Source organism: Tursiops truncatus, chromosome 16 (assembly GCF_011762595.2).
Source record: "Tursiops truncatus isolate mTurTru1 chromosome 16, mTurTru1.mat.Y, whole genome shotgun sequence".
In the NCBI taxonomy this organism is placed as follows: Eukaryota; Metazoa; Chordata; class Mammalia; order Artiodactyla; family Delphinidae; genus Tursiops; species Tursiops truncatus.
The window spans coordinates 52,929,363-52,952,594 of NC_047049.1; the positions used below are offsets into that span (position 1 = coordinate 52,929,363).

The 23,232-nt window shown below is 50.4% G+C and overlaps 1 protein-coding gene and 1 long non-coding RNA gene across 6 annotated transcripts in view; one reads left to right on the forward strand and one right to left on the reverse strand.

Moving 5' to 3' along the window:
• TSPAN14 (tetraspanin 14) overlaps nt 1-23,232 on the reverse strand; it is a 55,154-nt gene that overhangs the window by 31,219 nt on the left and 703 nt on the right. The window contains exon 1 of one of the 5 annotated variants that reach the window (XM_033842456.2): nt 8,048-8,066. The exons of the other annotated variants lie outside the window; for them this stretch is intronic. The gene's annotated coding sequence lies outside the window, so the exon portion shown is untranslated. Of the gene's footprint in view, nt 1-8,047; nt 8,067-23,232 lie in introns of those variants that run through there. 5 annotated transcript variants of the gene reach the window in all.
• On the forward strand, nt 493-3,800 carry LOC141276660 (uncharacterized). The gene is made up of 2 exons (XR_012326556.1): nt 493-635; nt 3,575-3,800. It is a non-coding gene; the product is annotated as an uncharacterized lncRNA (long non-coding RNA).

The following is a 23,232-nucleotide window of genomic DNA, read 5'->3' on the forward strand; positions in this document are numbered from 1 at the left end:
CCCTCTCCTCCACTGGGCTCCCAGGGTCTCACCCCAACAAAGACTCACAACCAGGAAATAACTCTGCTTTCACAGATGTCAGGGTCCGAACCCACACCCGGAGAATCTCAACAACCATGACGTAAACCCCAAGCCCTCACTCCCTGGTAACTTAAACACTCGAAACTATACCAGCCAGGTCCATGCCAGGGAATGATCAGAGAGAAACACCCTAATCATCCATCAGATGGTGTGTCACACTCAGATATGTCCCCTTACATGCCCGCCACCCCCCTCCCCCGCCAGAGCACTCGCATGAGGACTGTGCCATTTGTGTTGGACCAAAATAACCTCATGAGGTCTTGGAGCAGGGTGTCTCAATGACACTTATTTCCCCATTCCAACCCACAGAAGAGGAAACTGTTGACAGGAAACCGTTTAGTCTTTCTTCACCCACTTGTTTATTCCTCCTCCCCATGGGAAGAGAAGGCACTCAACGAACCAGGAGGTGAGGAGAGTGACCCCAGCCCATACTTCACCTAAGGAGCAGGGAGGAAAGGCTGCCTCTCACTCCTGACCTGCTCACTCTGTTCTGGGACCAGGAGGTGGAGAAGCAGGTCCTGAACTTCAGCCAGAAGATCCAGGTCTCCACACAGGCAAGTCCCAGAATTTAAATGCAAGGCGGTAACAGTTAGACCTGTTTGGACCCTAGCCTAAGCCACATCCTCCAACGCAGGGCCTTGGGTTTGGGGGGGAATGAAGCCAATGAGCATCTGAGGTCTGGCTTGGCAGCTTCAGAACCTCAGTGAAGGAGAAAAGACTGTGGAGTGCTCCGCAGACACCAGCCTGAGGTGTTACCCGAAATTTACCAAGGACCAAAGAACAGAAGGCGATGAGGACAGCGGCGCTGAAACCAAAACCAGATCTGACCCAAAAGTTAGCCAAAGTAACTCCAGAGTGACTGTGGTCCCTGACTTCTCACCTTCTTTGGTAACCCTAGTCACGTCAGAGGAAGGCAGAACTCAGCTCTCTACCAGCTGACCAATTAACACCAAGACCATTTACCCTAAAATACATACACAGACTAAGAACTTTGCCTCCTAACAGAAGATGAATAAACTTTTCACAAATACTAATTAACCACCACAATTGAGAAGAATCTCCAAAAGCTATTTTGTGGTTTTTGCATAGAAAACAATTATCAGAAAAATTTAATTCGAAGTCCACAAACTGTCTCAACTCCAAAAGTTATCAAAACAGAATAAAGCATTTGTGGCAAATAGGAGGCATGTGTTTGTCAAAACATCAACTTCTTAAAACAAGGGGGAAAGTCAGAATTATTTTAAGTGTTGAGATAGCTCGTTTGCGATCAGAGAGGAACTGAATAACACACTAAAACCAATCTAAATATTAAAGGCTACATGTACACACACGCACACGCACACACACACGCACCAATCTCCTTCACTTTTGAGCCAACAGGAAAACACAATCAAAAGTACAAAAATATCAATATAAAACAGGTAAGTTTTTAAATTCCCATACAATTAAAAGTAACATTAAAATTAAAAAGGAAACACAAATGATAAGCTACCTGCAGCTGCAGCTATTATGACAAAGGGTAAATACTATCTGCAACATATAAAAATTCATACTTTAGTCGATTTACAAAGTTGTGTTAGTTTCTGCTGTACAGCAAGGTAATTTTCCATTATGGTTTATTGCAGGATATTTTCCATTATGGTTTATTGCAGGATATTGAATATAGTTCCCTGTGCTATACAGTAGGACCTTGTTGTTTGTCTATTTTATATGTACTAGTTTGTATCTGCTAATCCCGAACTCCTAATTTATCCGTCCCCCACCCCCTTTCCCCTTTGGTGAACATGAGTTTATTTTCTATGTCAAAAAAAAAGAAAACAAAAAATTCATACTTAACAAAAGATCCTAGTTTTAGACAAACAGACAAAGGATACGGGCGTTATACTGAAATGGAAGGACAATACAATTCATAAATGGAAAAATATTCATAGTCACTGGAAATGAAACTTAAAGACAACCCGCAGATAGTGTTTTACACTTTTTAGTTTAACAAAATCACCACCACTATTGCTGGCAAGCCACGGTGAGGCTAGTGCATGCATACCTTGCTGGCATGGGAGTAAACTGTTACTAACTCTTTGGTAAGCAATACAGTTACAGACATTCAAATTCAAAAAAAAAAAAGTCAGACCCTTAATCCAGTAAACTCATGACTCAGAATTTGCCTCAAGAAAAGAAACCAAAAGAAGAAAAACAATATGAGTTCAGTATGAAATCTAAACATGCTGGTTTGCAATTATGAAACAATTTGTAAGCATGCGGTCAAAGGTCAAAGTGGAAACTAAAAGCGTGAAAATGGTTTCATGGGTTGGTAGACATACAAGTGATTTTCTAAAAAGGTTTTCATCATCGCACTTACCATTACCACCTTTGTATTAAAAATATAAACTGAGGGTCTTCCCTGGTGGTGCAGTGGTTAAGAATCCGCCTGCCAATGCAGGGGACGCAGGTTCGAGCCCTGGTCCGGGAAGATCCCACATGCCGTGGAGCAACTAAGCCCGTGCACCACAACTACTGAGCCTGCGTGCCACAACTACTGAGCCTGCGTGCCACAACTACTGAAGCCCACGTGCCTAGAGCCTGTGCTCCGCAACAAGAGAAGCCACCGCGATGAGAAGCCTGTGCACCGCAACGATGAGTAGCCCCCACTCGCCCCAACTAGAGAAAGCTGGCACGCAGCAACAAAGACCCAATGCAGCCAAAAATAAATAAATAAATACATTTATAAAAAAATAAAATAAATAAAATTTAAAAGAATAAACAGAGGCCACTGCTGGTGGAGGATGCTGGCCCCCCAAGTGTGATGACCTCTGTAGGCAAAGTAAACAGGGCTCGTCTACTTTGGGATAATATTAACTTGTAAGATTCCTTCCTCTTCCCTCTTCCTCCCACCACTTTATTTAATTTAAAAAGTAGCACACGCTCAACTGTAAAATACTTGGACAATTCAGAAGTGTGCAAAGGGAACTGGCAATGAGAAGTCAATGGCTTTCAAATTTTTTACGATGGCCCACAGTAAGAAGCACATTTAACAATCAATCCAGGGCACACATAGTTACATGCACCCCTGAGTTTTGTGAAACAGGACTTCCCCTTGTCACAGGCCATGTGTTCTAGATTTGCTGTTGCTTTAATTTTTTTCAAAATTGTCCCTGCACATAATCTACGAATCAGCGACTGTAAAAGCTGTGTTGAGAAAAACAGCAGATCCCAGATCGCAAGGCCAGGCCTTGCCCTTTCCAGGGACTCCCTCAACTTCTAGCTGGTCTTGACGTTAACTTCCCAAATATCCCTTAGAAATTTCTGTATATGATATGTTTGTCTTACCATGATTACTTTTCCTAGACAACTTTTTGTTCTCTGGAGTTAATAATTCTTATTTTTCTGTTTGTTTAATTTTCTATGAATTTATTAATAGTCAACCCCCAATTCAATGCCAGTTGTCCAAATCTCCTCTCAATAAGTTCACTCACATAAGATGTCCTACTTCTAGTTCTTCTTCCAGAAGGAACCTCTCCTGGAATCCTCTGAGCGGCTTTAATCTGGACTGGGTCCCAGAACTCCCTTTTGCCTCATTTGGAATACAGCCTACGAGAGAGCCAGTCTTCGTTCACCTTTGTGGAGGAAATCTTCAGGGCAAAAGGGAAGTTTTTCAGACCCTGTATGTCTGAAAACATCTTTATTTTACCTTCATTTCTGAATAAAAGTTTGGCTGTGTATAGAGTTCTAGGTTGGGAGTCAATTCTACTGAGAATAATGAAGGCGTCGCCCTACCTATAATCCAGGGTATTGAGAAGGCTGAAACCACTCGGATTCCTGATCTTTGTGTTTAACCTGTTCCTTTCTCTCTGTAAACTTGTAGGATCATCCCTTTCTCCCCAGCACACTGACATTTCAGGGTACTGGTCTATCTTCATCCACTTGGCTCAACATCTGATGAGTCCATACAATATGGAAACCTATATCTTTCTAGGAAATTTTTTTCTGGATGATTTTTCCCACTTGCATTTTTCTCTGTTCTCTCCTTCTGCAGCTCCTATATTAATGGATATGGGAACCCGGGCTGATTCCTTAAATTTCTTACCTCTTCTGCTCTATTATCCATCTCTTCATCTTTCTTGTCTATTTTCTGGAAGACTCTTTCAACTTTATAATAATTCTAATTATTCTAATAATTCTGATATTTTTGCTCTGCTTTTACTCTTTTAAACTTTTAATACTTTTTTGTTTTCTAAATGTTCCTTTTGTAGAGTATCCTATTCATATTTCATAGATATAATATTTCTCTTATCTCTCTGAGAAAATGTCTAATTTTTTTCAAAATATTCTCTCTAAATAGAATATTTATTTCAAGTTGCCTTTTCCCCCCTACTTGTTTTGCTTCCTTTCATGTTAGGTACTTTCTTCAGATATTAGCAATCTTTGGTAATCCTCATGACTAAGAATAGATGCCTAAGAACTGACTAGTAGCCCTGAGTTCTTGGGCAGGTGAGTTTCTGTGCAGGGAGATCTGGCTGGGCCATCTGCTAAAGATGTCATCAGCATCTTTGGTTCTTTCCTCTTAGGCCGGTCAGGTTCCCCAGTGAAGTGTCTTTTAATCTCCTGCCTGAAAGGTAAGGGGCTGGCTGTCAGTGTTTTAGAAGCCAAGTGGGATAAAAGGCTGGGGAATGGAGGTAGTCTTCATATGAACCTCCCAGAACACCTGGAGTCTCCCAGGCCCTTGGTTTCTCCTTCAGCAGAAGGAATCTCCAATGTCCAGCTAAAGGGAAGAAGCAGTCACCAAGCACCACTGAGAAAGGAAAGGGCTCTAACCACATCAACTGCTTTCAAACAATTCTTATATTTAGCCACCTCTGATGCTCCTCCCCCGCAAACCCCCCTAAAATAATAATATGGTGACACCAACTCCTACATTTCAAACTGAGCCCCTCACCCATCTAATGATTGGTTTGCAAATTTTTTCTTGCTGTTGTTTCCTTTCCCATTCTCCCTGTCCTCGTAGATTGATTGCTTTTTTAAAATTCCCTTTATCTTAACTTTTGTGGGGTTTTAGGATAAAATAAAATTAGGTGTGTCCACTCAATCCACCATTTTTACATGGATCTCTAGGATGACTTCAACATTTTTTTAATTGCCATCTTTTTACTGAGCAAAGCCAAAAAACAGGAAGTATAATTTATAACCATATAAAAGAAAGGACAAATGAGATTTTGCAGATGTAATCAAGATAATCAATTTACTTAAAATAGGGAAACTGAGTGGGTCCAATGTAATTACCTGAGCCCTTAAAAGCAGAGCCTTCTCCCAGCTGAGGGCAGAAGTAGTCAGAGAGATTCCAAGCATGAGAAGGATGCAATGCATTGTTGCTGGATCTGAGACAGAGGAGCCACATGCAAGGACCAGAGAGAGGCTCCAGGAATTAAGGGTAGCCCTGGTTGACAGCAAGGAAACAGGACCTCAGTTCTACAACAAACAGCAAGGAACTAGGTTCTGCCCCAGAACCTCTTCTGAATGCAGCCTGCCTACCCCTTGATTTGGGCCATGTAAGACCCCTAAGCAAAGAACCCAGCTGAACTATGTTGACCTGGACAACACCATCCACCCATATCCCGAGATAGAACCCAAGTTATCCTGCTGGCTCCCCCCTGCCTCATTCTCCAGACTCAGCCATTCACCAAGATTCAACCTTTCTACCTGGCCTTCGAGGCTCCCAGTACTTGTACCTTCCCACAGGCCCATCCCAGGGAAGGGCAGCCATATTCCCAATGGAGCTGGGAACCCTGCTGCACCTCCAAACAGCACACCTTAGGCCCTGGACTTTCCAGGTCCTCAGTACCCACTGAGTACTGGCCACAGGAACAGGGAGGCCCAAGGGGAGAAGTCTAGGAGGAGACAGGTGACTTTCAAGGGAAATGGGTTCCAGTAGGAGAGATGGTCACAAAGGCAGGCCAGAGTAGGCTGCCTCACTGCCCATGGGAATCACACACAGGAAGGACGTCATGCCTCAGCCCTGGGGCACCGCCACCCTGAGAGGGGAAGGAGGGGTCAGGTCCACGGGCTCCCCACTCAGCTCTGACTCACCCTTAGAAGTGTCTAAGTCCTCCCCTAACCCATACCCCTCAGGACCCAACTCCCCATACTCAGAGTCTGCCAGAAACAGTGCAAGGTTGGACATGGTGGCAGCAGCCACTCACAGGGGTCTGGAAGTTTGACTCTTCACTATGGGAAGACACTACAAAGCCAGCCAGGCGTTAGGGTGGGCCACCGTCCCTTATCACAGGGTCACAAGCACAGGCCCTGCCACACAGGTGTGGGAGAAGGGAGGTTCCCAGAGTTCAGAGACCCTCAGGCCCTTGACTGCCGGACCTGGGATAGCCTCCAGGTGGAGGTCCAGGAAAGCCTAGGCCACCAGCTCTGAGCCCCACCAGGCTCTCCAACGGGCCTAGGATTCTAAGTGCTGTATGAATTGGCTTCCTGTATGAAACTCTGTTCTTAGCAAACACGGCATTATGAGCTTCCACCACCAAAAACCCACAACCCCAAACCTGCTGAGTTTGAGGAGCACCAAGGGGCCCCTCACTAATCTGGTGAGGAGACATCTGTCTACCTCAGTGCTGTCACCAGGGAAGAAGCTGAGGGAGCGAGGGATGTAGGTCAGAGGAGGGAAGTGGGGAGGTGAGGGCTCAGCGGGAAAAATGCTGGGCCTGGAATGGAGGTCACCTAATGCAGCGATTTTCAAACTTACTATTTTTATTACTTTTCAAGCTACAAGAGCTTTTGTACAAAGAGACTCTGACCCAGAAACCCAGCATGGAGGTGGGCATAGCAGGCCTCTTCAAGTGGCTGGTGGAAAGGGGAGGCTCCATGAGCTACACACTTGAAAATGACCGGCCTGGTCCAGCTGATCCCAAATTCCACAGAACAGGAGAATCACTCAAGGAGCTTTTTCCAAACTGCACATAGAGACTAGTTTAATAGGACTGTGACAGACCTGGAAATTCACATTTTTAAGAGCTGTCCTTCACAGCCGTCAGTTTGAAGGGACCCCCGCTGGCCCAGTCTGGAACAATGTGAGTGTCAAAATAAACAATAATACTAATACATTTTAACTCATTGAATAAAGTAAGAATCCATGAGTCCATTCTAATATATATAAATGGATAAATAAACAAGTGGAGGAGAAGGGAAAGTTCTTTACAGCAGAATGATAAATGTAAAATTAATGTAATTAAATCATTGCCACTCAGCAACCACAACAGAAATAACTGATAATGGGTTTTCAGTCTGTTCAGGCTGTTATAACAAAACACCAGACTGGACAAAATACCACAGAGCAGGCAGCTTCTAAAGCACAGAAGTTTACTCCTGACAGTTCTGGAGGCTGGGAAGCCCAAGATTAAGGTGCCAGCATGGTCAGGCAAGGGCCTCATCCTGGTTCAAAGCTGGCACTTTTTCACCATGTCCTCACAAGATGGAGCAGCAAGGGAGCCCTGTGGGGTCTCTTGTAAGGGCACTAATCCTATTCTTGAGGGCTCCACCACCATGACCTAAGCACCTCCCAAAGGCCCCACATCCTGACATCATCAAACCAGGCACTAGAATTTCAATATGTGAACTGGGGCAGGGGATGACACAAAAACATTCAGTAAACAGGTTCTAAAACCAGTTGATCAAAGTTTGATGAGAAAGCAGCATGTTTACCTAGTCTCAAAGTATCTCCCCATAGGACACTTACTAATTACAAAGAACATAATAGTAGCTCAGCAGTGGAGAAACCCAGCAGATACCGCCTTAACCAAGTGACCACCACTGTCATCACTAGTAATGAGGTCCTCAAGCCAACATCCATCCCTCCTGAAGGGATACACTGAGGACACACCACAAAATGCATAACCCGAGTCTTATCTTGACGAAAGATCAAAAAACAAACAAAACAAATGAAGGCAGAGTCTACCAAATAACTCACCTCCAGTAAAATGTAGAATTTGTGGCCATTTTCCTTTAAACAAACGAACAAAAAAACATTTGGGCAACAAACAAGTCTGGGGCCCAAACACAGATCTTGAAGATGATTCATCAGGAAGCTTACTCAACTGCTCAGGCAGCACCAGGGTGGTGCCTGCCCACCCAGATGAGGCAGGGCCAGGTCACCCACAGCTGCTGCCCCCCCAGCCTCTCAAAAGGCTGTGGGGAAGGAGGCCTGGCACCATCCTGGCCTCCCAGCTGCCCTCCCTCTGCTGCTGCAGGTGAAGCCGCCTGCTCACGTGAGGATGGGGAGCCCTGCCGTCATGGTGTACGGCACCTTGTGCCCCGATAATCACAGCAGGCCTGTTTCTGAAAACCTAAGTGCACACAAAATGTCTACACCCAGAAGCCAGGTGCACACAAGACGTGGTAATCTGGACCCAGTTTACAGCAACATCCTCAGCATGGACAAGAACCCATGAGGCCTATGTGCTGTGACCTCCAGACCTCAGGACCCAGAGGCCTGGACCCTCTGTCCACCCTGAGGTTCCCCACGAAGGGCCTAAGCCAAGGCCAAGGCGCGACTGAAGCCGAGGGCACAGCAATCCACCAGTGCCCTAACTCACTCTGCGAGCCCCTGGGGGAAAGGCTTTTGCTGTGGGAGATGAACACCTCAGGACCTGTTTCTACATGTCCCGGCACCTGCTGCGTGCCAGGCACCTAGAATGGGGCTGTGGACACCAAGAACTCGAGTGAGACCCGTGCCCGACGCAGGGGGCTCAGGACACGCTTCCCTCTGCTAAATGCAGTCAGGCAGGGGCAGGAGGGCAGGATGGGGCCCAGGAAGGAAGGAACGAGGAGGCGGGAAGCTGGTCAGGAAATGTTCCCCACAGCAGTGGGTTTAACCGCTACAACCCAGCATGGTGGCAGCCGACAGTCTCAACAGAGCCCCAGTGTGGCCCCAGCTCTGGGCCAGGCCCTGAGGATGGCACCAAGACCCCACCGGTGTGGCTGCCCTTGCAGGGCTGACACAGTTGCGGTAGGGGCCACTCCTAACAGCAGCAAACATACTGAGTGACAAGTGGGCCTGCTCTTGGAGAGGAGTAAATTCTGCTCCAATAGCTGAGGGGAGCTGCTCCCTCAGGGGAGCTGCTCCGGTGCGAGGATGTGACCTGCCCGTCTAATGTAGGTGGGAAATGTTCTCTTTGCAGGGGTTGCCCTACCCCCACCCTCCTCTGCCCCAACACAAAGAAACTATATAGGAGAACTTAGAATTACACACATTTACTCCTTTTCCTCCATTTCTCCACGCCTGAAAGGCATACAATACTGTGGCTCTAAGATAGTCAAAATCTTTGTATCCAAAATTGCACAGTTCACTACAATATACTGTGTTGTAAGACAACCAAGCAAGCCACTTCACTCCGAGGTCAGCATTGGGAGCACCCCCTAATCCTGCCCTGGGCAGACAGGGGCTCACCAGGCCAGGGCAGAGCCTGGCTCCTGGCCTCCGAGCAAGGCAAACAGCCTGGGGTCAGGCTCACAGAGGGAGGAAAGCAAAAGGTGAAGCCCGCTGGAGAAAAGTAAATAAATATAACAAAGTGCATTAAAAATGTAAAAGAGAAGAGGAATAAGAGGGGTGGGGGAGGGAGAAGCAGATTTTTTTAAAAATGCAAATCAATGGTGGAACTCTACTGAAAAAAGCTGAGAAGAATCCACAAAGAGATAGAAGATTACCGGCTTAGTCTCTAAAACAGTCCCGGAAAGCCAGGGCATCCCCAGGCCTGGGGGCCCAAGCTCACACCCACGAGCCCTCCACCCACCTCAACCAGAATGCAGGGGGAGGGCAGGCAATCCTAGCGAAATCAGGAGAGTCATCTCAAACATTTTTCCGCTAAAAAAAATTAATTTACAATCCCTTTTCTGGACTATTTATTTGAACTTCAACGTCTACCAAAACATCTTTATATATAGAATGCTTTGTGTTTCTACAAAAAGCAAACAACATTTACAACCTGATTTTGATCTCCTGTCGCCCAGCTGGACGGATGGGGCGGGGCAAGTGGCACCAGATGGCCGAGGGAGGCTCTGCACCCCCTTTCACAAAAGAGGGCTCCAATTACCTCCTCGGCACAGTGCCCCAAAGTTGACCTCGCCAGCAGGCTTCAGGGAGCCAGCTGCCCGCCAAGGCTGCTTCCACGATCCCCAGACCCACCTCCCAGACACTGCCAGGGCCCAGGGCTACCTGCTGCAAACTGCGCGCCCGAGGGGGTGGGAGCCACGGAGCCGGAGCTGGCAGAGCCCTTTAAAGTCGGCAGCTTTAAGGAGGGCAAGAGGGTGAAGACAGCAAAACCACAAAAGAGACAGAGGAAGGTGCGAGAGTCTCAGGGTGGTGCAGGGCGGGACGAGGTGTCTGAGCCAGTGCTTCTCAAACTTGAAAGCGCATGAAATCACCTGGGAATCTTGTTCAAAGCAGATTCTGCGTCAGCTGCTGTGAGGCAAGTCTGCAGCGCTACAGGCTCCCAGGTGTTGCCAGTGCTGCCCAGTGGGCAGTACTCTGAACAGTGGGGTGTAAGGGGCCCAAAAGAAAAGCAGTAACACTGATGGAGGGAAAGGACCTTTAAGGCAAGTCATGGGGGAAAGCCCACCCACCTAATCGTGCGTCCACTGACAGGGATGCAATCAGCTCTCTCGGAGGAATGCTTTAACTGTGGAATTTGCTCAGTATTTTAGTGCATCCCACTGGATCCTCACAGGTTATTTTTATTCCCATTTCACAGCTGTGGAAGCTACTCTAAACCAAATGTTTATCAAAGCTGGACTCCCTGCCCCTTGGATATCTTCCAAGACCACAGACCTCCTGTGACGCAGGGCAGAAACACACAGCCCAGAACAGTGACAAGGCTGATCCCAGCCCAGCAGACAATGGGAGGAAAGCCATGGGGCACAGGAGGCCTCCCAGGGGGTGGAGGCTGGGTGGGGAAAGGCAGATAAAGGGCCAGAAACCCGTTTTTGCCTCCTGGAATTTTTGACAAAATGTAAATCTAGCCGCCACCCCCAGGACCAAGTTGGATATTTAAGGACAGATGGTATCTCTGTCTTATAGGTTTTGTTTTTACTTTTAACAGCCTGGCCTCACTTTGGTGGGAGGTAAAATAAAGAGCTTTCTTTCCATCCCCAGAGGTTCACCAAAGAGGGAATGTGGTATTTCCAAGAAAAGGGTCAATGCCATTGTCTGAGGCAGGACTATTTCTCAGTGGGCTCCTTGGTGCCACACTCAGCCCCTGAGGACTGGCCGTGTGCTTTTGGGCTCAGGATGGGTGGGTTTCACCATCACCAGCCCCTCAAGAACCTGAGGAAGAAATGCCCCGGGGAAGAGATGCCCTCCGTTAACCCCATCTGATGACATTTCCTCCAAAAAGGTACCCTGAGTTGGTGCGAGGGGCTCAGTGTAGCGACCAAGCATTTTGGACTTAGATTCATAGAACTCAAAGAGTCACGGCTCAAAAACGTCCGAAGTTCATCTGAGCAACCCTTCCATTTTCCAGAGACCTACCCCCATGGAAGTGAATCGCCAAGGTCACCCAGAGGGCCAGTCGCACAGCTGGGACCCAACCTCAGCCTTCTCCTTACTTCCCTGCGCTTTTCCGGAGCAGCGTGCTGCCTCAGTCACGACCTTTCCCACACTTGTTTGGGCCCAACTACCCTAAAAGCTGCATCTGTGTTTCAATGCATATGACTGCGAACTCAGCTATTTTTGCTGAGTCTTGTACAACATTTGCTGAAACAAGGGCACTCCAAGGGGCAACCCTGTCCAGGGCTGGGACTTGCTTCCTAATTTGCGAGGTTGGCTGATAAGAGTCAGATAAGACAGCCAGGCTGATCTCAAGATGGATGGGTTTTGAAAAGATAAAAAAAAAAAAAAAAAAGCTAAACTAGTGAGAGCTCCGGAGCTCTCATACCAAACAACTCTTATGTCAAAGGCAGGGGGACTACATTTCAGATTCCGGCTGCGGTTTAGAAAGCTGGAGATGTACGAGTTGGGGCGGGCACACTTCCGGAAAGAGATGCCAGAGAGTAACCCTCAGCTTGGCCTGTGACCTCACACTGGGTGAAATCAGACCCCCAGGAGGAAGCTCCTTTTGCCCACCAAAAACTGGGAATGAGAGACATGCAGATGCAAAGGGGCAGGGGATGGATGGTTCCCCTCAGTTGGAGAAAAATTCCCACAACCACAGAGACCAAAAAAAAAAACCTACTGTTTTCTCAACTACCCCTGCCACTAAATGCTAAGAGCTTTTCCTACACGACTCTTTCATGGAGAAGGACCAGGAGGTAAAGGGATCAAAATTTACACTTGGGAGTGGCTTTTTCTGCCAAAGACCAGGAGGCTGGTGCTCCCAAAGGCATCCATGAACTCGCCCTCCCCCCCATCCTTCTCCCTCTCACACACCCTCAGTGGCACAAACAGGCAAGCCCTCTCTCTGTCCCCACTGTACAAGTCAGCATCACTGTGATCCAATAAGATGCAAGACCCTCTTTAAACAAACGGAAATCTCAGCACCACCGGGGAGCTGGGGGTACAGCTGGGGGAAGTGACGGTACAGCCGGCAGACTGCACACCATCGGCTCAGTGGGAAGATTCATGTCGTGAGGGCTTCCGCTGGTGCTGTGCACCCGCTGCCTGCTGCCTGCCCAGCCTGCCGCCGCCTGCCTGAGATTCAAGAGCCCGGAGATGGCAGAACAAAGGAAAATGGCCGTGGCTCAGGCAGCGGGGTGGGGGGGGGGGAGTGGAGAGACTGCAGGCCGGCCTGCCAGCAAGCAGGCTTTTCTACAGCTGAGTGCTCCAGCGAGGCACAGGGGACACCGGGCTGAGCGCTGAGGTACAAAGGAAAATGGGGGCCTCAAGACTGACAGCTACCCAGGCACACGCCTGGCCCCCACCCAAGGGTGCAGCTGGGCCGGGAGAGCTCAGGCAGACACCACTCCCAGAGGCAGCGGGCAGGTGGCTGATAAGACAGGCACTGGGCACCCCTGCTCCTTGCCCAGCTGCTCAGAGCTCTCACACCCAGGGGGGTTCCAGGCACAGCTAGGGGGCTTGAGGGGGGAAGGGGAATCTTGACAGAGGTACCCACAAAGGGCAGGGTTCCTCCAGATTTCCAGGGATGGGGAGCACTGGGAGAGGGCAGGGTTGGGCTAGGCAGCTCACCCAACATCAGAGAACATGAGTGGGGCCCTGGAGTGGCTAAGATCTGTTCACTAAAGGACTTCTATTAGCATAATGGGCTCCCGCTACCAGCAACAATGGAGCCACTGGCCACCCCCTCCTCCTCCCCTCCCCCCAAAATAATTCACAATGGGAGGCAGCAGGAAACCGGGGCAGAGCCCATGAATAGCTCCACTGTCAGTTCCCAGGCGCCACCTCCTCAGCCCCACAGGTCAGCCCTAGCTGCCACCCGGCCACAACAGAAACTTCTGTGCTGCCAAGCTCCAAGCCCCTTACAATAGAGCGGTGGGCATGGGAAGCTGTGGACTTCTCACAGGGGCGGCATGGAAGGGCAATGGTGGGAGAGACAGGGCAGGGACGCAGGCCTCAAACTCACCAGGTCAGGGTCGTATCGGGCACCTTTCTTTTTAGGGGGGCTATCTGCCAGCCAGCCCTAAAATCTCCCCGCTTCCTGCCCTGCCCTTTGTAGGCACGGGGTGGCCAGAGCCAGATAGGGGAAGATTATGGTCCTTTCTGGGGTACACGGTGGCCACAAGGATGGGGAAACAGCCAGAGCACTCTCAGGACTCCCAGAAGGATCCCAGTAGATGGCTCCAACGTAAGCCCTCTCTCACATCCCTGCCTCCCTGCCCCAACCCATCCCAGGAAGAAAACCTCATCTGCCCTCACCCCCTGCTTCTGCTCTGCAAGGAAGCCACCTGCTCAAAACAGAAAAACCCATCTATTATTTACACCAGGTGCCTTGTACACAGGCTTTTAAAATCACAGGGTGGCAGTCAGGCCCAGAGCCCTGAAGCGGTACAAAGAAGGCAGAGCCTCTGGGCAGGCGGGAGATGGGGGATCCCAGAGCTGCGGAAGGTCCAGTGGGGCCTGGACAAGAGGCTTCACACCAACCCCTGAAACCCAGGGAGAATCTGCTCTTCTAAAAACTGATTCCCAATTCCTTGTTTGTTTCTCAGCCAGGATGCCGGACCTCACACCTGGCCCAATTCCTGCAAACTCCCAGGGCCGCTCAAGCCCAGGTACGAAAAGCCTCCCCACTCCCCGCCTCCCCAGAACCTCCCTAGACCCCATCTGGCTCTGACTGCCTCTTCACACTCTTACATCACACTTTTGGACGCACAGGCAGGCCCACAGGGCACAGCCAAGAGCTGCAAACACCAGGTGCCCTGGAAGCAGGCTGACCTGAGCTGAAACAGACAGGCTCTGACTGCAGAAACACAAGATCCCTCCAAAAGAAAAACTCTGAAATGTTCATGCTCCCTCTTGGAATCAAAACAGTGTGTTTCTTTTCTGGTCAAGCACCCCATGCCTGGATTCCCCGTCTAGCCATCTCTACGACAGACCTCTGAGAATGTACATGTGAGGCATTCCTGCAGCTTGGCTTGGAGGAACCAAACACTGAAAGCAACCTCAATGTCCATCCACAGGGGGCTGATAAAGTGAATCATGGTTGACCACACAGAGGAATAACATGCCGCCGTTAAAAAGAATGGCCTGAACTGCGTGTGCTGAAATGGAGCAATCCCAAGATAAACTTTAGGGTAGAAATCAGAACACCCTAAGTAGTGTACGGCATGGTGATAAACAAGAGGAGGCCAGAGACGCTTCACTAGACACCCAACACCTGGTGATGGTGACAGGGCCTCAGGGGAGCAGAACTGAAGGGGTCAGGGGTAGAAATATTAATTTTCACTATATATTTTTATGTATCTTTCATTATGTACTTTTTTAAAGAAAAAAGTTAAAACTAAATTGACATTTAAAATCCCTAAAGTTCGTGGCACAAAAAATTTGGCTTGTAGCTCTCTGCAGGCAGTTTCTGGCATCTCCCTAGAACAAGAAGAAGGGGGGAAAAAGGGGAAGAGAGTGCCAGCCTCTGGAATAAAGACAGACTTACCAACTCAGAGAGTTCCCTGTTCACAACTCCTCCCCAAGTCACAAAATAGAAAGCCTTCCTAGGAAGACCAAGAGCCGATTTTGACCAAGGCAGAAGGGAAACCTAAGTTATTCCATACAGAGGACCATCTGTAGCCAGGTCCACTCGGTCCACGATGAGACTGTAAGACCCCCAGGTTCTGGGGGCACTGAGCCGCAGGCATCCCAGGCCTCAGCATGGACCCTTCTCAGGGCCCTCCCCAGTCATCAGTGAGGCTCAAGGTCCTAGTGTTACAAACTCATCCCAATTTTAGCAGCTGAAGAAAGCTATTTCAACAGATTTCTAGGCCTGGCCCAACTCCAAGAACAGGCTAAAAACAGTTTCTCCAAAATCCCAGCTCTAAACTCCAACCCCTTAACCACTAAACTTCCTGTACCTTTCAGGAAATGCAAGCTGCAAAATGGAGCTGTGAGATGGGTTTGCACACTTGTTCCTTACTAAGGGAATACGCACATGTTGTTTAAAAGCCTACTTTAACTGACGCGTCAATAAATACTCTGCACTCAGAAGCACTGATGTATTTCCTCCAAGTGATTTTCCCCCTAAGGAACAATATAATAACCATCCCAGTCTCTCTCCTGCTTCTGAGGGGTATGACACAATGCCTATTAGAACCAGGACTGGCCAGACCGTTTGGGTGAGACCACTTGGCGGGGCGGGGAGTGGTTCCTGGATGGCGCTCTCTCTACCTAGCAGAGGTTCCCTGCCCCACCTCGCAGCCCACCACAAAGATCTCCTAATGACTCGCAGACCACCCAGACCACAGAGAAAGGCGGCTGGAAAGAGGGAAGATGTTAAGTTTGGCTCCCCTATCCTGTTAGAGGCTTTCTGATGAGTGTTCAATGTTCGACAAGCAGCCCCCAAATTAAGGAGCATAAATGAGACTCCACAACAAGTAGAATCACGCAGGCACTTGGAGCCCTCAGACCTCAGCTGCTGGAGACAAGTTCCTGGGCCCTCAGTGGGCCCTCAGCACCTCCGGTGCAGAATCCTACAACCCTCCATCAACCCAAGGCCGGCCCCTCTCTGACAGCCTTTCTGCATGAGCGGGCAGTGCCCTGTAGGCACTGACCCTCAACACAACGAATCCTGCAGCCCCCCAGCTGGCACTTGCCCCACCTCCCCGCATCTGTCTTCCCACAGAGAGAGCTTCAGGACTCCCTAGCCCAGAGGGGCCCCCGACAGGCCTGCCCATCCCACCCCTCCACCAGGGCACACACCACTCGCACCTCCCTGCTCCCTCGGGAATGAATGAATACCCCATGGCTACCACCAGCTCTTTTGTTGACAGGCCCCCTTGTCCATGTTTATATCATTACTTGGATTTCACAGGAAGCAGCTAGGACACCAGGAGACGATGACAGTGGAGGTAGGATGGCTGCACAGAGCCACCGTCCCCTGCAGGGGTGGAAGCCAGCCTTCAGGAAGGGGGGAAGGCCCGAACCCGCAGCCGTCAGATTTTCTGCACACACCCTTTTTTCTCACAACAGCAGGGGGTCTGGTTCCTAACAAGCTGACTGTCGAGACAGGAGCCCCCCCAGGAGTAGCAGACACACCCAACAGGGTCATCTGCGCAGGGTGTGACCAAACAGACAAGGGGGGCAAAGAAAACCAGGAGGATCGAAGGCCTTGGGCAGCGGAAGGAAGCAGCGGGGGATCAGGCCAGAAGGCCCCTGGAGCGGCATTGCGGGGGAGGGAGGGGATCACCCACTGCACCTCCCTTGGCCCAGCTCAGGCAGATTAGACAGTCGGGTCCCAGGCCTGTGGGAGAGGGAGATCCATAAAGTTGTCAGACTGGTTTGCCCAGGATGCAGAGAACAGGAAACACAAGGTACACAGGCCAAGGAAAGAGGGTCAAGTAGGGAGGGCTGTCCAGAGTCAAATGGCTGCTATCTGGCTCCCAACAGATCTGGCAACAAGGGCAGCCAGCACTGGCCTGGGGGCGGGGGGCGGGGGCACAGGGAACAAGGCCACGGGTCCATACTGTTTCCTGGATGCAGAGGGCGGTCCAGGGGCCAAGAGTGAAGGAGCCAGGGGCCAAGGAGCCAGTAGGTGCTGAAAAGAAAAGGACTAGGTTTCTGGAAGCAAGGGAGTGACGTCCACAAAGCGGGGCACCACTCCTGAGCGACAAGCGTGAGTGCCGATGAGCTCAGGCTAGTGCCTCGTACACCGACAGTGTCCTTTTGACCAAACTAGTCAGGATCCTCTGAGCCCTCTGCCCCATGAGGCCCAAAGCCGGGCTTCTGTCTCTGTCCCTGTAGAGTCCAGTTTTAGCAGGAATCCCGCTAAGGCAGTTTAGCCAGGATCTCCCACCCTCCATAGCTGATCACCTTCCACATCTGACCAAATTCCTCCTCCTCCCCGTGTAGCACCCGCCACCTGACACCTGATCACCCTAGCCTGCCTTCAGCAAGAACTGTCAGGTCAGTTAGCAAAGAATTACCCTACCCTCCTATAAATTTACCATCCATCCACCCACCCACCTCTGCTCCCTTGTAACATCTGGGGTTGAGCCCAATCTCTCTCCCCTACTGCAAAACCCCATTCCCCACTGTTGTAGTCCTTATATCTATCACGACACTCCTGAATAAAGCGTGCCTTACTGTTTTCACGAGTGTCAGAATAATTTTTTTTTAAACAATATGGAGCTCCAAGTCTTCCTGGACCCCTCACCCAGAGCATGAGAACCGCTGGGGCTGGGGCTGGCCTCCCCGACCAAGCCCTGGGGGACAGACCCTGTCTGTCTGGCGCAGGGGTGAAGGGCTGAAACCAGACAGCCAAGCTGCAGGGTGGCCGGACATTAGGGAGGTCATCTGGAGAGGAAACAGGGTCTCTTCGTGGCAATGGTCACTCAGTGGGCAACCAGGGCCTTTCCTTGGAGCAGCTGGTGGCAGCAGCCAGAAGCCTGGAAAGAGCAGGGACCTGAGCAAGCTGAGTGGGCACCCCAGACTGGGGATCAAAACACTCCAAAAGCTGAGAGTCACACATGGCCCGAACTGCTGCAGTGGGTGTGTAGGGCCCAGTCGCCCATTCCTGGGAGGCCAAATCTGAAGCTGGGGCGGCCATATCCCTTATTTCCACCTGCCACTTTCCAACAAGCCCGGTTATCCCATGGTGCCCTGATGGGCTTCTGATGCATCAGCACAGACCCTGCCTTGGAACTGTGTGTCCTGGGATATGCTGCTGCCCTCGACCCTCCCAGGCTCACCACTCAGACTTCAGGGTGTGGATGAAAGAGATACAGGGGACACTCATTTAATTCCAGCTGCTGTGAGGGCCCCTCTCCAGAGTATCAGGACGACAAATTCCTCAAAGCCGCTTTTTTTTTTTTAATGCTTCCTGGGCCCTGCAGAATAGACTGGCACAGGCCCCAGCAGCTAGTACAGGTAAACAGGGAAAACACAGAGAGGGGGTTCATCGAACCTCTCCTCAGGGTCAACCTCTGCCTAGCCCCACGTCCCGACCCCTCCCCAAACCTTACCCATGCAGGAAAGCCCAGCCTCAGCTCTCCCAAATTCCAGGACATACGCAGAGTCTGAGGCAGCACCAGAAGTGTAGCTCTGACCCAGGATCCCGATGGCCCCGCCACGGCTCGCAGCCACGCAGCACAGGCTGACAGAGCCCAAGAAGGGAGGAGCTGGTCCCTCCAGCTATCCAGCTGATAGACATCAGGGCTCTAGGAACTTCTCCCTGGCTACTGGGCGAGCGAGACGTAACAGACCTCCAGGAGCCTGCCCAGGCCCACTTACTCTCAGATTACCAGCCTGCAGCCTCCTGAGGAAAAACCACAGCAACGCCCAGCCAGGCCCAGCCCTGGCCAACCCCACCAGGCCCAAGAATGGAGGAAATGGGCTTCCCAGAATCCTTGGCTGGTGAGCACTTTGCTGAGAGCCGTCAGCGTGACGGCAGCAGTCCCAAACCAGGGTATCACCCTAACTGAGGGGCTGCACACACTGCTTCTCAAACCTGAAGGGTGTATGCTTCACAGTAACCCCACGAGGGACAGGAAGGGCAGATTCATCTCACTTCACAGATAAGAAAACCAAATCCAAGAAAGAAAGAAAGAAAAAACATCAAAGACTTGTCTAGGTCACTCAGCTAGAAAGTAGATACAACTCTAAAGCTGGCCTCACCACTCTCCACTCTAGGTGCTGGACAACATTACTCATCGTTATGTTTCATCGGCATTAAACATTTCCTACTAGCCAGGCCCTTTGCTGGTCCAACACAGCCACTTGCCCTGTCTGAACCAAAAAAAAAAAAAAACATGCCCTTAAGGGAGAAAACAGATGTTGAGACATTATGAATATCCCACTGCTATAATGAAGATAAGACAAATCAGGAATGCTGGCATTCACTTAGACCAAAGATTTTCAAAGCACAGGTCTACACAGTCCCCTGAGGACTCCGATGACCAGCCAAGAATGGGACCACTGCTGTAGACCACCATTACCTCTCTCTCTACTCCAGGTAGGAGAGAAAACAGAAGCCCTGAAAAAGGAGGAGACAAGCCTAAGGATAGTACGTTAACCACGAGCAGAAGAACCTGAAGTCCCACCACCTCCACCAGTGTTTCTTGACCCTGCTGGAAGTCACCAGGGACAAAGCCGGTGACAAACCACAAAAGCAAGGTCCACAGGGTAGCCAGCTCTTTGACACCCTGCAAGCGTGGCCCGGGTGGAAAAATGCAATTAACAAAGGGGTTCTAAACCACTTCGCAAGACAGAGAACCACCCCAGCCCCATATTCAAGCCTGTCCTCGTGTGGCTCCATCCTTTAGTAACCTCACCACCTTACCTTTCCATACCCCTAGGCCTGCAGGCTCAGCCCCAGAGTCTCACAGGTGGAAGGGGAAGGGCAAGGCCTATAGAGGTGCTTCTACATGCTCCTGCTTCCAAGAAAGGTGGCTGCCCCTACTCGCCACATACAGATAGAGCATGAGGAAGTCGAAGAAGTCCAAGGGCTCATGTGCCAGGGCAGAGAGAAAGAGCAGGAGCCTGCTTCGCTTCCCATAGGCAATAACATCCCTCCTTAAAGGCCACCAGGACCCAGCAGCAGGAAACAGGAATCCTGGAACCCAGTTTACAGCCCCTAGCACCAGGCTAGGAGCTAAACAAGTGCTTAGTAAGAATCCCTGGCCTGGGACTCATCACTAGTCCTTGGGCTCATAAACTAATGCATGAATAAATGAATGAGCAAAAGAAGACCCAAGGGGCTCAAATAACTTGCCCAGGGTCAGAGGAGCAAGCTGCTTCTGCAGACAACCTCTAACTACCCTAATAAGCATTTTTGTTCACCATACCTCTGCCCTTCAAATGTGGCACCTCAATTCATCTTTAACCTAAATGACATTTCTTTGACTAATTCATGATCGATGTTCATGGTGACACAGAAACATACGACACTCAGACCCAGACCTTGGGAAGTCACAGAGACGGCACAGTGGTGGGCAGGTGGCAGGCATCAGTGCTGTTCACCAAATGTTCCCAGTCCTCTTTTGCTCCCCACCCTGCAGGGAAGTACGTGGCCATGTGACTGCTTCGACCATTGAAATGCCACTTCCGGGTGGAAGCTTTAAGAGCCAGGGTGAGATTCATCATGTTCTCTGTCCGTCTGTCCAAGTGACCAGGAACATTTCACTTAATCAGCATGGGTCCCACGGTGAGAACAACATAAAACAGACATGCGATGGATGTGGTATAAGAAATAATCCTTTGTTGCTTTAATTCTCCGAGATTTGAGGATTGTTACCACAGCAAACTCTGATCTATCTAGACAGATACAGGCAATGACTCGCTCTTACTGTGCATGGCCGTGCCGGTCTTCCCATTCCCTGGCCTTAGGGAGACAAAAGCTACATCACCAGTCAACCTGCTATGTGCCCAGATAGTTGAGATGCTTTCAGAAGAGGGAACATAAGGGCACCTGCACTGAAGAACTTACTAGTTCCTCTGTGGGCCAGGCTTGTTCAGTGTATTAATCAACTTTATTCACTTCTGAGAGGAAGGCATTATCTAATTAGGTATGAGGAAACCCGGTTCACATTCAGACCTTAAGCAAGTTACTCTGTGACCTCTCTAGGCCACAGTTTCATCATCTGTAAAATGGGACGTTAACATTATCTACCATACTGTGTCGTTTCACGGATTAAATGAATGAATACAAGTAAAGCTTCTAGGATAGTATGTGGTGTAAGTCTCAATCATTAAGTCTCAATCAACTTAACTATTACTACACATTTTAAAACCAGCAAAGGTTTCCCAGGACCGGCACAATGGCACTTTACAGGCATTGCCAAACTGAATTCTATCTCAGTTGAAGTTAAACAAGTAACAAGTCAAATCCCTGAGCGCACTGTAACCTAGAGTGAGACCTCAGGAAATGTTTCCACAAGCCAGAGCTTCCAGAACTCCCTGCTCCCTCCCCTCCTTGGGAATTCACTACCACCAGGACCTGCAGGGCAAGGCCCCCTCCTCTCCCACAAAGAACACCTGCTTTGTCCTCCCACTCCCAGTCACCGGAAGGGAGGCGCCCTCACCTGTCCTCAGAGATTTGCACAGCTGCCCAGCTGGTAAAGGGGGGAACTTCCCTGGGCAGCCAACCCTTCTGCAGCCCCTTTCTTCCTAGAGGCTGCCACAAACCTCCAAATGCACCAGTGGCCTTGAACTCCTGTTTGCCTGAATAATACTGCTAAGCAGGGATCAAGCTCAGATTAATAAACGCTACAGAGCATCTACTACATGTCCAGCCTGGGTTCTAAGACCACACAGAGCTGACAGCCAGCTGTGAGCCTGGAACAATGCTTGCAACAGCTCCTGGCACCCCACAGACTCTCAACCATGCTTTGTTGAATGAACTGAAGACCATGTTTGGTAGTCCAAAAGTGGAGTTCAGAGATGTGGGGATGCAATAAGAGGGGAGGGGAAATCCGTCTGGTAGCCTGGGCTTCCAAGGCCTGACCCCCAGACGTTATGGATCCTCAGGACGAGACAAAGCTTGGAGACAGCTGAGAGAGGAGGTGAAAGGGCAAATGGGGCCATCATGGAGGAATATGCGCTTCATTCTGAGGGTGCCAGGGCCCAGGAGGATCCCTGGAAAGAAGGGTGCTTTGGCCTTCCACAGGGCTGACTGAATGTAGAGGGAATGTAGGGGTGCTGGGGTGCTCTGATGGCCTAGGCCCCAGGTTTCCCTTCACCAACAGGGAGGGGTGACCTGAGCACTCTGCAGGCACTAACTTACCCTACTTTGAGGTCAAGGGGAAGGGGGAAGGCTACTTTTGAGGATTTGGCAAGCAGCTCCACCCACTCCTATCAGCCCCAAGGCAACCCCCATCTCAGAAGAGAGAAGGACTCCTACGGAGCAGGCCATGGGAGAGAGCACACCTGCAAAGGCTCCAATGCAATGCCCTGAACTCACGGCCCAGGATGACCGGATGCCCCCAGACCCCAGCGCGCTGCTACACAGCGCCGCAGCCAGCCGCCAGGGCAGTACCGGGGCCAACCATTTCCCGACTCCTCACAGCACCGACCCCTTCTAGCCTGAGACCAACTTCTTCGTGCCTCCCGGATTCGTGTCCCAGCAGTCCCGGTACCCAAGTGTTCCTACACACACACACACACACACACACACACACACACACACACCCCATACCCACTGGCGGCAGTGTCCCTACACACACACACACACACACACACACACACCATACCCACTGGCGGCAGTGTCCCTACACACACACACACACACACACCCCATACCCACTGGCGGCAGTGTCCCTACACACACACACACACACACACACACACCATACCCACTGGCGGCACCACCACTCCTCCCCGCAGGAGCAGTGGCCCCGGGACAAGCCAACTCCGCAGCCACAGACCCAACTCGACCAAAGCTCCAGTTAGATCAGGAGTCGGGCTTTGCTCCAAAGCACAACCCCAAACGACCAGCACGGAGAAGCTGGATCACCACCTACTCAAACTCCGCCCGCCCCAAACCCGTGCAGGGCAGAGTGGTACAC